We start from the raw sequence: 14,688 nt of genomic DNA on the forward strand, positions 1-14,688 counted from the left end.
TTACGCCCCCAAAAGAGCAGGATGGTGACGGGGGTGGGGGGGGGGGTGCGGGGGGGTTGGCGCAAAATGGATTGGGAGGCTCCGGGAGCCTTTCCCGACCCACTCCCGCGTCCCCTGACACTTTATGCAGGGCAGCAGCGACGAAAAATGGCCCGCCCACCCCAGGCCAATCAAGGCCATTAAGTGGCCTCTTAATGGCCACTTAAGGGCTTTCACCTGCCTCCACAGGGATTTTACCCATGGTTGGTCAGGAGCCCAGGCTTGAGAAAAGCTACCTGTTAAAAGCAGGTGCCTCTCTGACATCCTGGGGGTGCCCACATGATCAGGCACCCTGTGCCTGGGAGGGCTGCCCCCAATGCCCCAACCATCCCCAGCACCCAGCATGACCCTGTTCCCCCCAATCAACCACCCTTGCCTCGCCAGGACGCGCCTGATCACCTCCAGTGAGGCAACCAAAACTTACCTGCATTCCAGGGCCCCCAACATCTTCTTTTTGAAGCAGGGCTATAGTCCCAGCAGTGGCCACTGCTCCCAGTGGCTCTGCTAGGACAGTTAGCTGCCAGCCCACTGATTGGTTGGCAGCTCTATTAGCGGGACTTCCTAGCTCAAGCGGGTGGAAGTCCCACCTCAAACTAACTAAAGCCCAGGGACCAGCAAACTATGGGTCGGATCCCCAGGCGAGGTGAAAGCGGGTTCGCCACCATCTGTTTAATCGGTGGCCAGCTCCCATCCACCCAGGTTTAAATCCCGGCCAAAGTATTTGTTTAGTTTCTCTGCCATTTTGCTTATTCCCTACTATAAAATCTGCTGATTCTGTTTGTAATGGACTCACATTTGTCTTTGTCCTTTCCTTTTTACATGACTATAGAAGCTTTTACAGTCTGTTTTTATGTTTCTTGCTAGTTTACTCTGGTATCCTATTTTACTTTTCTTAATCTTTTTCTTGGTCCTCCTTTGCAGAATTCTGAAATGCTCCCAATCCTCAGGTTCACTGTTTTGTTTGACAATTTTATATGCCTCTTCGTTTGCTCTAATACAATCCTTAATATCTTTTGTGAGCCACAGTTGGAATCCTTTTCTTGCTGGGTTTTTGTGCATTAAAGGAATGTATTTTTGTTGTAAACTATATATTAGTTCTTTAAATGTTAGCCATTGCCTGTCTACCATCATACCAAACATAGTTTGCCAATCCACCATAGCCAATTTGCGCCTCATACCTTAATAGTTTCCTTTGCTTAGATTTAAGACCCTAGTTTCTGATTGAATGACATCACTTTCAAACTTGATGTAAAATTCTATCATATTATTGTCACTCTTTCCTAAAGGCTCCTTTACAACAAGATTATTAGTTAGCCCTATTTCATTGCACAATTCTAGATCTAAAATAGCCCATTCCCCAGTTGGTTCCTCAACATACTGCTCTAGAAAACCATCTCGCATGCATTTCAAGAATTCGTCCTCCACAACTTCAGTACTAATAAAGTTTACCCAGTCTATATGTAGATTAAAAGCCCCATTGATTACTCTGTTACTGTTAGTCAGGTGCGGAGAGGTCGAGGGGCTTCCCTCTTTTCCCTCTTTGTTTGACCACAACAGGTTTAATTCTTTCTTAAAGTGGATGTACTAGCCAATTCAGTAGGTGTTTGATTACTTACTGTGATGATAACAAGAATCAATCGGACAGGTTATTTTGAGTTTAACAAAGAACGATGTTAACGTTATTGTACTTAAACTAAACTAATGAAAATAATAAACTACGCACCAACTTTCACATGCAGATACATACTCGAGGTTCACACACACATAAATAGGCTCTTCTTCTTTGGCCTCCTTGTCTCGAGAGACAATGGGTAAGCGCCTGGAGGTGGTCAGTGGTTTGTGGAGCAGCGCCTGGAGTGGCTATAAAGGCCAATTCTAGAGTGACAGACTCTTCCACAGGTGCTGCAGAAAAATTTGTTTGTCGGGGCTGTTACACAGTTGGCTCTCCCCTTGCGCTTCTGTCTTTTTTCCTGCCAACTGCTAAGTCTTTTCGACTCGCCACACTTTAGCCCCGCCTTTATGGCTGCCCGCCAGCTCTGGCGATCGCTGGCAACTGACTCCGACGACTTGCGATCAATGTCGCAGGACTTCATGTCGCGTTTGCAGACGTCTTTAAAGCGGAGACATGGATGGCCGGTGTGTCTGATACCCGTGGCGAGCTCGCTGTACAATGTGTCTTTGGGGATCCTGCCATCTTCCATGCGGCTAACATGGCCAAGCCATCTCAAGCGCCGCTGACTCAGTAGTGTGTATAAGCTGGGGATGTTGGCCGCCTCGAGGACTTCTGTGTTGGAGATATGGTCCTGCCACCTGATGCCAAGTATTCTCCGGAGGCAGCGAAGATGGAATGAATTGAGATGTCGCTCTTGTTAGACTTACGTTGTCCAGGCCTCGCTGCCATAGAGCAAGGTACTGAGGACACAGGCTTGATATACTCGGACTTTTGTGTTCTGTGTCAGTGCGCCATTTTCCCACACTCTCTTGGCCAGTCTGGACGTAGCAGTGGAAGCCTTTCCCATGCGCTTGTTAATTTCTGCATCTAGAGACAGATTACTGGTGATAGTTGAGCCTAGGTAGGTGAACTCTTGAACTACTTCCAGAGCGTGGTCACCGATATTGATGGATGGAGCATTTCTGACGTCCTGTCCCATGATGTTCGTTTTCTTGAGGCTGATAGTTAGGCCAAATTCGTTGCAGGCAGCCGCAAACCTGTCGATGAGACTCTGCAGACACTCTTCAGTGTGAGATGTTAAAGCAGCATCGTCAGCAAAGAGGAGTTCCCTGATGAGGACTTTCCATACTTTGGTCTTCGCTCTTAGACGGGCAAGGTTGAACAACCTGCCCACTGATCTTGTGTGAATGAAAATTCCTTCTTCTGAAGACTTGAACGCATGCGAGAGCAGCAGGGAGAAGAAAATCCCAAACAGTGTGGGTGCGAGAACACAGCCCTGTTTCACGCCACTCAGGATAGGAAAGGGGTCTGATGAGGTGCCGCTATGCTGAATTGTGCCTTTCATATTGTCATGGAATGAGGTGATGATACTTAGTAGCTTTGGTGGACATCTGATCATTTCTAGTAGTCTGAAGAGACCATGTCTGCTGACGAGGTCAAAGGCTTTGGTGAGATCAATGAAAGCAACGTGGAGGGGCATCTGTTGTTCATGGCATATAAATAGGCTACAGAGTGGGGAAAGGTAGATTGGTCAAGTTAGAGTCCATAGAAAAAAAAGTGTATACAGTCTCTGGAATTTGATGATTCGGCTGGCTTCTAGCTGACTTTGGTGGTCCTGAGGCTTTTAGTTTGAAGAGGTAGATGACTGATTCAGTGGGTCTCTTGGAGACAGCGATGCAGATGATTTCCTCCAAAGGGGTTTCTGATTGGATCTGGAGCATGCAAAGATGGTCAGTCAACAGGCACGGTTCGAATTCTGCAAGCTAGAATGGAGAGCGAGAGAGAAGAGTCCTCCACTTGGGTCTGCACATATCAGAGTTCAGATGCTTCTCCTTGCTGCTGTAGAGAAACACCAGCTTAAATCCACATAGTTGGGGGGCTTGTCACATGACAGTCACTTAGTGATTTAAGCATGGTAGTTAACAGTGTATTTCTTCTTGGAAAAAAGAACAGGCAGTTCCCTTAATCTTCCTGGGGCCTTAGTTCTTGCTGGGATGATCAGACATTTTGTCTTCCTCTCACAGGCCTTGAACTGTAGGATACAGTGTTACAAATTGGATGGTCATTTTAAGCTGCAAGCAAAGTCATCTATTATCTGTTCCTTTTAAATTTCTTTATAAAAATATAAATTCAGGTCTCCAGTCAGTGGATTAAAGAAAATTATAATTCAACAAAGCACATTAGCATGAATATTACCCTTGTTACATGCATCTCTAATTTCCTGATTTATACTCTGATTTACATTACCACTGCGGCCCGTAAACAACTCCGACCAATGTTTTCTGCCCCTTGCTGTTTCTTAGTTCCACCCAAACTGACTCTATTTCTTGATCTGCAGAACTAAGGTAATCTCTCACTGCAGTACTAATGCCCACTTTAATTAACAGAACGACACCACCACCTTTTCCCAGCTTCCTGTCCTTCTTGAATGTCATATACCCTTGGATAGTCAGGTCCCAGCTTTGGTTTCCTTGTAGCCACATCTCTGTAATGGCTATCAGGTCATACATATGAATTTCTATTTGAGCTGGCAATTCATCTGTTTTATTGCAAATGCTGTGAACCCTTAATTCAGTTTTTTTTTCTGTTCTTGGAAACTCTGGCCCTATCTGCTGGCACACTCTTAATTTAGTTTAGAGATACAGCACTGAAACAGGCCCTTCGGCCCACCGAGTCTGTGCCGACCATCAACCACCCATTTATACTAATCCTACACTAATCCCATATTCCTACCACATCCACACCTGTCCCTATATTTCCCTACCACCTACCTACCTATACTAGGGGCAATTTATAATGGCCAATTTACCTATCAACCTGCAAGTCTTTGGCATGTGGGAGGAAACCGGAGCACCCGGAGGAAACCCACACAGACACAGGGAGAACTTGCAAACTCCACACAGGCAGTACCCAGAATTGAACCCGGGTCGCTGGAGCTGTGAGGCTGCAGTGCTAACCACTGCGCCACTGTGCCGCCCCCAAGTTTGCAATCACAGTTCTTACCTGACATACTCTGATCATCATTACCTTTATTGTTACCTTGATCTATTGCCTTGGCATTTCCTTTAATTTACTCAATCTTCTCCTACAAGATCCCTTCCCCCCTCTATTTAGTTTAAAGCCCTCTCTACTTCCCTAGTTATACGACTCATTGGAACACTGGCCCCAGCATGGTTCAGGTGAAGGGAGTCCCAATGATACAACCTCCAACCAGAACCCACTTCTCCCACACCAGTGTTTGAACCATGCATTCCTTTCTCTAATCTTATTTATCTTATTCCAATTTGCACATTGCTCAGGTAATAATCCAGAGATTATTACCTTTGAGGTTCTGCTTTTTAATTTAGTACGTAACTCCTCATACTTCCTATGCAGAACCTCTTTCCTGGTTCTGTCTTTATCGTTGGTACCTACATGGACCATGACCAATGGATCCTTCCCCTCCCACTGTAAGTCCCTCTCCAGCTCTGAGCAGATGTCCCGAACCCTGGCAGGCAACACAGTGGACTCTCACTCTCGGCTGCAGCAACAATGCCTATCCCCCTGACTATTCTGTCCTCTACTACTGTTGCATTCCTTTGAACTCCCCCCACTTGAATGGCTTCCAGTACCATGGTTCCATGGACAGTTTGCTCATCCATGCTACAGTCCTCGCCCTTGTCCATGAAAGCTGTAAGAACCTCGAACTTGTTGCTCAATTGCAAGAGCTGAGCCTGCTCCACTCCCACTTTCATGATCTCCTTACCTGCCTGACTCGCAGTCACTCCCTCCTGTCCTTGATCACAGACCAAATCAGATGACCCTATCCTAAGGGGTGTGACTGCCTTCTGGAACAAAGTTTCCAGGTAACTTTTGCCTTCCTGATGCATCGCAATGTCTGTAGCTCGGCCTTCAGCTCATCTACTCTGAGCCGAAGCTTCTCAAGCCATAGACACTTACTACAGATGTGGTTGCCATGGATTGCAGTAGCACCAGGAGCTCCCACATGCTGCAGCCGCAACACATCATCTGCCCTGCCATCTTTATTGTGTTAATTAAATTTAATTTATTTTAATTAATTTAAAGTTCCCCTCTTCACCAATCTCCCTCACTCATCAAATTCACTTCTTCAAATGCTGTGCACTCAAGCAGCACTCAGTGAATTTATACTCTCTGAAAAACAATGATGAGTCAGCTTTGCTAAAGCTCTGCTGCAGCTCAGAAACCAGTTTATCTAGCTACCTAATTGACTAGCTACAGCTTCTGTCAGAGAGCTTGTATACCCTTGTTTAAAACTGGAAGAAACTTAACTTGCCTCTTGACTTCAACAGTAACTTTAAGTTAATTTCTAAATGCAAACCAAAACTAGACCTTAGAGAGAGATTAACCCTTTAACTCCCATCACTCACCAAACTCTCTTCTCTACATTCAATGCATTAAAGTAGCACTTGGTGCAGACTGAGCCCTCCAGCATCCTCTGAACATTGAACCCTCCATCATCTTCAGAAGAAATCCACACCTCCCTCCCTCTCTGGTTCTTTCCCTCGCTGGAAGATCTCTTCCTAATGAACGATACCCATGGCACTCAGGCACTGCCATTCTGACTGGGCCACCCTGCTGTAACATAGCCCACCCCACACCCTCTCAAGGCTTTCTCAAGTGATTCCCCCTGCCAGGACCACAATGGCATCAAGGGGAGCTCAAGCCGAGATCAATGGCTTCCAACTCCTTCCTACCGACGAATGAAAAATGCCTCACTCCACGGCTGCCAAATGCAGCAATGACAATCTGCCGCCCTGTTGCCGCCCTTTAAAACCAAGGCTCTGATGCCCCCCATCCCCCATGCGCTTACTGTAAATCCAGACAGGCCAGTAAAATTCACAGCCTATTTCCTCATTAACTATCTTAAATGACTATCAATTGCTCATTTTGAAAACTCAAACAGCGTCCCCACATAGCTTCCTGTCCACCGCTAGTAAAATTCTGGCCCAGCGTGATGGTGTCTGGGAGCCGAGTAGACTCCATCCCAAGCAATTTTACACCCTCCCCTCCCCCATTGCCGTTGGTTTCTGCAGCGTAAAATCCCAGCCAAGGTTTCTAAAAAAAAAGTTCTCAAGCTGTGGGCTTTGTTGGCAAAGCTGGTATTTATTGTCCATTCCTAGTTGCCCTGAGAGAGTGGTGGAGAGGCTTCCTCTGCTTGATACAACTACATTGGAATGGGACTGGAGTCACATATAGGCCAGACTGGGAATAAATGGCAGGTTTCCTTCCCTAAAGGACATTAGTGAATCAGATAGATTTTTACCAGCTTTTTATTTGCAGTTTTAAAATTAAAATTCTCAAACTGCCACTGTGGGATGAGAACTCACATTCTCTAAAAGATTTGTCTAATCTTCTGAAATACTTGGCCAGTAATGTGACCACTAGGCTACCATAGCTTTTTTGGGTAAATTCAATGTGATAATTTCTGTCCTGCCAAGTGATTTTTTTTTTTGTTTTCCTGGTATTTTCCCAACTTTCAGAATCCTATGCAGTCAGTATCATGTCCAATGTTCCTGCCATCAAGTAAATAAAAACAACTGTGGCATGAGACTTACATCACACCAAATATTTTAAGTCTTTAAAAAGCTGGAAGCCATCTGGAGTCACTTTGGGGAATCGTGTGATATGTGCTTTGGCAACAGCATGAGGGTTAAAATTAGTGCTTAGATGAATAGTTGGAATATACAGAACTTTCAAAGACTCTGTGAAACATCTAAAGCAATATTCTACCTTCCGAACTTTCCCAGTGATCTCCAAGAATTGAACTTCTGATCCTATCTCTATATATTCTTGTGTGGAATGGCAAAATCCCAGAACAAAGGCTACAAAGAGCAAATTGTTGCATGATCCAGTTGATATTCCTTGCCATGTCACATCTGTTTTTTAACAAAACATATATGTCATCTGGACAAGACCTTTTTTTATCAGTAATCATTGGAGGTATGCTAGAACTGTATTAGAACCAGGTCTGTGTAAATTACAGTCTCCCAAATAATTATGGATAGATTTTCCAAAGTGCAGGAAATATACTGCCCGGTTTTTCTAAATACTTTATTTAGTGCTGACTCCTTTCACTGAGTATCATCATGTTTCTGGTGGCACCATGCTGGTCATAGCAGGCAGAACTAGGGTGGGAGCACGGTTGCATCTTCTAAAGGAAACAAGGCTTCTTCAACAGCACCTCTTAAGCCGGCGACTTGTTCATTCACCACCTCCAAGTTCCACTGCAGGTCACATACCATCCTGATTCAGAAATATATTGCCATTCCTTCATCGTCTCTGGGTCAAAATCCTGCAACTCCCTAGCAAACAGCACTATGGGAGTATCTTCAGAGGGGAGCTAGTCAGGGTAAAAGGGAACCAAAGACTGACAGGAAAAACTGTAATGGAACAATGGGTGATGTTTGAGGAGGAGATGTTTCAGGTACAGGCCAACAAGGGCGAAAGGTAAGGGAATGAAAGCCAAAGTTCCTTGGATGGCAAGGGAAATAGGCAATATGATGAGACAAAAAAATGAGGGTGTATGTTGCATGTCAGGTAATTCTTCAAGCGAGAACCAGGCCAGATACAGTAAGTTGGGAGGGGAAGTGAAGAGGAAAATAAGACTGGCAAAGAGAGAAAATGAGACTAGAATGGCAGACAACATAAAATGTAACCCAAAAATCTTCTACAGGTGTATATATAGTAATTGGGTAGTGAGAGGCAGGATGAGGCATATTAGGGACAAAGAGGGTGATATATACTTAGAAGCACAGGGCAAAGCTGGAATACTTAATGAGTTTTGTATTGATGTTTACTAAGGAAGAGGATGTTGACAAAATGTCAGTAGAAGCTGAGATGGCAGAGGTAATGGATGGCTGAAAATTGATAGGAAGGATTTACTGGAAAGGCTGGCTAGGCTTAGGGTAGATAAGTTGCCTGGTCCAGATGGCTTGCATCCCTAGTTGCTAAAGGAAGTGGGAGTGGAGATAGTGGAAGGGCTTGTCATAATCTTCCAAACTTCCCTAGATACAGGGGTGGTGCCAGAGGATTGAAGAGTGGCAAATGTGACACCCTTATTCAAGAAAGGTTGTAAGAACATTCCTAGTAACTACAGGCCAGTTAGTTTAACATCAGTGGTGGGTAAAGTTTTAGAACTAATAATCATGGAAAAAATCAACAGACACTTGGAGAGTTTTGAGTTAATTAAGAAGAGTCACCACAGATTTGTAAAAGGCAGATTGTGCTTGACTGATCTAATTGAGTTTTTTGAAGATGTAATTGAGAAGGTTGGTGAAGGGAAAACAATGGATGTTGTCTACATGGATTTTAAGAAAGGGTTTGACAAAATACCACATAATTGGCTGGTTAATAAAATTGAGGCTTATGCAATAGGAGGGTCACTATCAGCTTGGATAAAAAATTGGCTTAAGGACAGAAAACAGTGAGTCATGGTGAATGTTTGTTTTTCAGACTGGAGGATGGTAGAGAGTGGTGTTCCCCAAGACTCAGTGCTAGGACCACTGTTTTTTGATATACGTAAATGACGTGGATATTGGAATACAGAGTAAAATTTCAAAATTTGCTGATGATACCAAACTTGAAGGTGCGGCAGACAGTGAGAATGATACAAATCAACTACAACAGGAGATAGGTAGGCTAGCAGAATGGGCAGACAGTGAGAATGATACAAATCAACTACAACAGGAGATAGATAGGCTAGCAGAATGGGCAGACAAGTGGCAGATGGAAATTAATACAGAGCAGTGTGAGATGATGCATTTTGGTGGATTGTTAGGGAGAGGCAATATAGTCTAAATGACACAGTTCTAAAGAGTGTGCAGGAACAGAGGGACCTGGGGATTCATATGCATAGATCTTTGAAGGTGGCAGGACATATTGAGAGAGTAGTTAGCAAAGCATATGGGATCTTGGGCTTCATACATAGAGGTATTGAGTACAAAAGCAGGAAAGTTGTGCTGAGCCTTTATTCAGTTCAGGTTAGTCCACAGCTAGAGTATTGTGTTCAGTTATGGTCACTACACTTTAGGAAGGAAGGGAGGATCCTTGAGAGGATGCAGAGGGGATTTACCCGAATGGTTCCAAGGATGAGGGAATTTATCTGCAAGGTTAGATTGGAGAAGCTGCTGTTGTTCTCCTTGGAGAACAAAGGACTTTGATGGGATATCTAATAGAGGTGTACAAGATTTAAAACAGGTTTAGATGAGGTAGACAAAGAAATGCTGTTCACATTAGCTGATGGTACAAGAACTAGAGGACACAGATTGAAGATTTTGGGATGTGAGGAAGAACATTTTTACACAACGGTGGTAATGACCTGGAACTCATTTCCTACAAGGGTGGTGGAAGCAGAGATGATGAATGATTTCTAAAAGAAATTGGATGGGCATTTCATGGAAATAAGCTTGCAGGGCTAAGTGGATTGAGCAGGGAGTGGGACTGATTGGATGCTCTATGGACAGCAGCATGGACTTGATGGGCCAAATTGTCTCCTTCTGTGCCCTAATGAGCCTATAGCTCTATGCTGCTAAGTTCATAAGGGCATTGTTCCCTTCTGATGGAGCAATAATTGCTTCATGTTATGGTGTTTCCCTAATAATGAAAGTTTTCTTTTAGAAAAGGTAGCAGCGAAGTCATTGGGCACAAAACATGGAACGTGTTTCAATTCTCAGCAGTGGGATTCCTCCTTTGATAGGCACAAAAACTGACGAAAAAGACAGCGATAGTTGCCTTAATTGCTTCTCTTGCTACTTTGTCACAAATATCATGCAAGCATGCTCTCTCAGGGTGAGATTTCTATATTAATGCTGCCAAGCAAGCCATAAAACTGACAGACTTAATTGGATGAGATTTTAACTCCCCCTGCTCAGCAGGAAAGGTGGACTTATTGTGTTGTTCTTCCTCCGTCGCCCTTTTTGCCCTGGGGCATCCCCCCAGGTAGATGAGGCTCCTGGCTGAATCAAGCAGAAGCCCCATTAATCTACACAAACCAGGAGCCGTGGCATACATAGGATCACAATGCTATTTTAACAGCTTCCTGAGCAGAGCATCCACCGTGGACATTCCACTCAGTAAAACTTGGCAGTATAGCGGAAGAGACCTGAAAAGGTAACGGTTAAAACTATTTTTGTGGAAAGCTCCTCTGAGCTCCACAGAATAAGTTGAACCACTGCTGGGTTGGACACCCCTCTCTCTGCAATCTCAACCTACCCCTGGGCCTACTATGTGAAATGGGTAATCAAGCTGCCAAAATTAATATTAATAAAAAGAATCAAAATTATTTTTGCTCTGTTAAATCTCCCCTCATTTGGTGTTCAGTGGCATGCATTGCTGAGTGTTAATCTGTAGTTATTTGTCTGGTTGCACTTCTAGCTGTCCTTGGGAATTCTAATTCACATCATGAAGTGCATAGCTGCAGCTCTCGGAGCAGGTATTAAGGACACTTGGAGCATTTCTGACCAGACATAACGTGAGACAAGTACAGCGGGCACAGCAGCTGACACTCCTGAGGGCGATTCAGGTAGTCCGGAGTGAATTAGATCCAAGCTTGATCATTAAGCTGGAGGGAGACTGAAGACTGATAGATCAGCTCAATGTGGTACAAAGATAACTTTGAAAAGAATAATTTATGGAGTGTGAGGTGTACCACCATAGCAGCAGCAAATGTTGAACGCAACCATTTACTGGAGTTACATTTGAGTAGTAGAAGAATTGGAAGGTTTGCTTTGTAATGAGAGTTACAAGGTTTAAACAATGTTTAAGTGATAGGTGAATTGAAATAGCATTATATCTACAAATGTTTATTTAAAAATGAAGGGTACAAATATCATCTTCTGAAAATGTGTATTCATCTAAGAAGAGATTGATTTACTTCAAGTAAAAAATGGATTCATTCTTCTTCAAGACAAGCCATGATATCTTTGGGGTCAGCACTCCTCTTCCTTCAGGTTTCTTGCACTGAAGAAAGGCAAAACCTGGAGAATGGTTCACTTGAGTCTGTGACACAGATTAAGGCTCTGTGAAGCTGCTTGCCGTTTGCATTCTGCTACCCTCTTAATGCAGTGCTGTGGTCTGGGACACCGCCGGCGAGTACAGGTTTCCTATGTAAGTCTCCTGATCTCTGTGTAAATCTGTTTGTTACTGGAGTGTTGTTGTTCTAACCGGCTTCATCACTAATCTGAAGCATCATCACGATGTAACATTAATTGTGAGGTGCAATTCAGCTTAAATCCTTTAGCATGAATCTTGCTGCATACTTTTGTTCACATTTGCTCAGACGTGTCAATATGCAAGTGTAAAAAAAAATGTTGGGTGGTTACTGCAAGGACTTAATTTTAAAATACAGCACTTAATCCTATTTGAGAAGTGAGGACAAACAAGGTCAAATTTAGATATTGTCTATAGTACATCATAGCTATCGACGTTGCTAGGTACGCTAAATGAGTAGCTGCAGAATGAAAGATAAACCTTATTTATTGCTTTTTTGTGCAATACTTTAATGTAATAGCTTATAGGCCTAGTGTACTGATTAATACATCAAAGTGAACTAGCTGTTGAAGACTGTCCTTGCCTAGGAGATTTGCAATAAAATCTAGCAATGGTAGGCATTATTGATTCAGACTGAAATCTCTGATGAATACTGTGCAGAAGAGATTCAACCATGCTGTCACCAATACTTGGCAATGCATTTGTACAACCTGGGGATTATTGAAATTACTCAACTTTCCCCCAACTTGATTTGCATACTAGCAATTATAGAAAGTTATTCAAAACTATTGTAAGTTCTGAAACTAGTTTGGTGGCTTTTATTTTATTTTATATCCTGCATGAAAGGTTCATATAACATGATGAAAGTACCAATGTATTTGCAAACTATATTCCATCTACTCATTAGCTGTTCATTAGAAAATCAGTTAATTTTATATTTTGATTCAATTAAAGATGAAGCAAACCACTGTTTAATAATTGTGAGTGTGTGTGTGTGTGTGTGCATGTTTTTGTCTGTCTAAATATGTAAATAAATTTATTTTATTGTGCACATGGCTATGTTCATGTGGATCAAAATCATGGGCTGAATTTTCCAGGAGCTCTTTACTGAGTCTGTTTGTATTATATCAGTATGATTGACAGTGACAATGTGTCCTCAAGACAGTCATCTTGTGTACTTCCTCGTGACCAACTATAGACCTGGAGACAGCATGCCTTGTGGGAGGACGGAAAGATGCGGAAGAAAAATAGTGCTCTGTGTTTTATATTTCTCTTTATTACTGTTGTGCTTTATTTCTCCCTCTTTCCCCTTTCATGCTTGTTTTCTTTATATCTTCGAAAGTGGAACTTTTGGTTTAAAATCAAGAGTGGCCATTTTTAGCTGACCTTTTTAAGTTATCTTCGTTTAAAAATCTGTGGCAAAAGAATATTCTGTTTTGTTTCAGTTTTAATGTGCTTCTGAGGTACATCTTTAAGTCAATTGTCAAATGAATTTGAAGAAGAGTAGCTGGAAGTCACTGTGGATTTATTTAGCACAGGATGAAAATGCTTATATTCAGCTATCTAGGAAGGGTGTAGAATTTTGATTCCTAATTGGACTAGTAACAAATTAAAGGATTGTTAAATATTTAGCAGATAAAAGGTCATATATTTATGTTCTGTATTTCTGTATCCCTTCTAAATATTGCTGTTATATTCTTAGGATCTGCCACTCTTGAGATATGCAGCCCAGAATGCCTGGAATCTGTTTCCAATTAAGAAGATCTAGTAGCAATTTGAAAAAGAAATACCTGCAGTACTATTTCCATGCATGTCAAAGTATATTTTGAGAGGGTTGACAGATTGAAGACTTGTGCAAATTCACAAATTTAACCTGGGAGCAATATTATAGATAAAGATATAGTCAAATCACAGGTAGACATTCTTCTGCTGTTTTATACTGAGCCTTGAGGTGCAATCCAGCCTTGAGATATAATCCAGTGTATCAAATCTATGATGATTAATTGGTGAGATTGCAATAACAGCTGGGAAATTCCACAATGCAAATTTTATTTTGTTTATTTTATTGTGCACATGGCTATGTTCATGTGGATCAAAATCATGGGCTGAATTTTCCCGGGCCCCCGACATCAAGGTTCGTGGTGGGGTGGGCCTGGAAAATACCTGCAGGAGAGGCCTGTCACTGGCCTCGACGCTAGGAAGGCCACGCCCCATATTACCGGCAGTGGCGAGGCCTCGTGGCAGCCCCCACCCCCGCCACTCAGTGGCGGCATCACAATTTAAATATGTTAATACATTCAAATTAATGAATTAGGACGATGGCCATCCTACTGCGATATTCCAGTTGGTTGCCAGAACTCCCGCACCTTTGGATCTCTGTTCGGAGACTAATATGATTGGTGGAGGGGATGATGGGAAGGGATTGAAGGTAAAAGGTTGTAAACTTTGGAGGGGGGAAGGTCAGGGTCGCAAGGTCAGTTTTTTTGTGGGGAGAGGGCAATTAATAAACTGTTCAATCATTTGGGCGGTGAGAGAGGGGGATTGAAATTTTTAATACATTTTTCATTTTAATTTTATAATTCCTGCAACTTCAAAAATGTAAATTAAACTGAAGGGCTGGAAGCCCTTTAAAAATGGCCCGGCGTCTTCGCAGCGGTGCTGAAAGCCGTTGCCAGGAACGGAGCGCCCGCCCCCTCCATGTCATCGGAGGGGGGGCAGTCCGACCTGGCCATCTAAGTGAGCTACCACGCTAAATATCGTGGCGGATCCACAGAGTAAACCTCATGCATGCACCCCGCCATTTTTAAAGCTTGCTGCCAATCTTTCAGCTCTATATTTTTAAATATAGAGAGATAAAGACTGTTGCCACACTAGAAAACAACATATACTATTCAACAGATGAAAAAGGGGTTGAATTTAGTCCTGTGGATTACGACATTTATGGAAGGAATAAACTTGATGAACCAAGT

Source organism: Heterodontus francisci, chromosome 2 (genome assembly GCF_036365525.1).
Source record: "Heterodontus francisci isolate sHetFra1 chromosome 2, sHetFra1.hap1, whole genome shotgun sequence".
NCBI lineage: Eukaryota > Metazoa > Chordata > Chondrichthyes > Heterodontiformes > Heterodontidae > Heterodontus > Heterodontus francisci.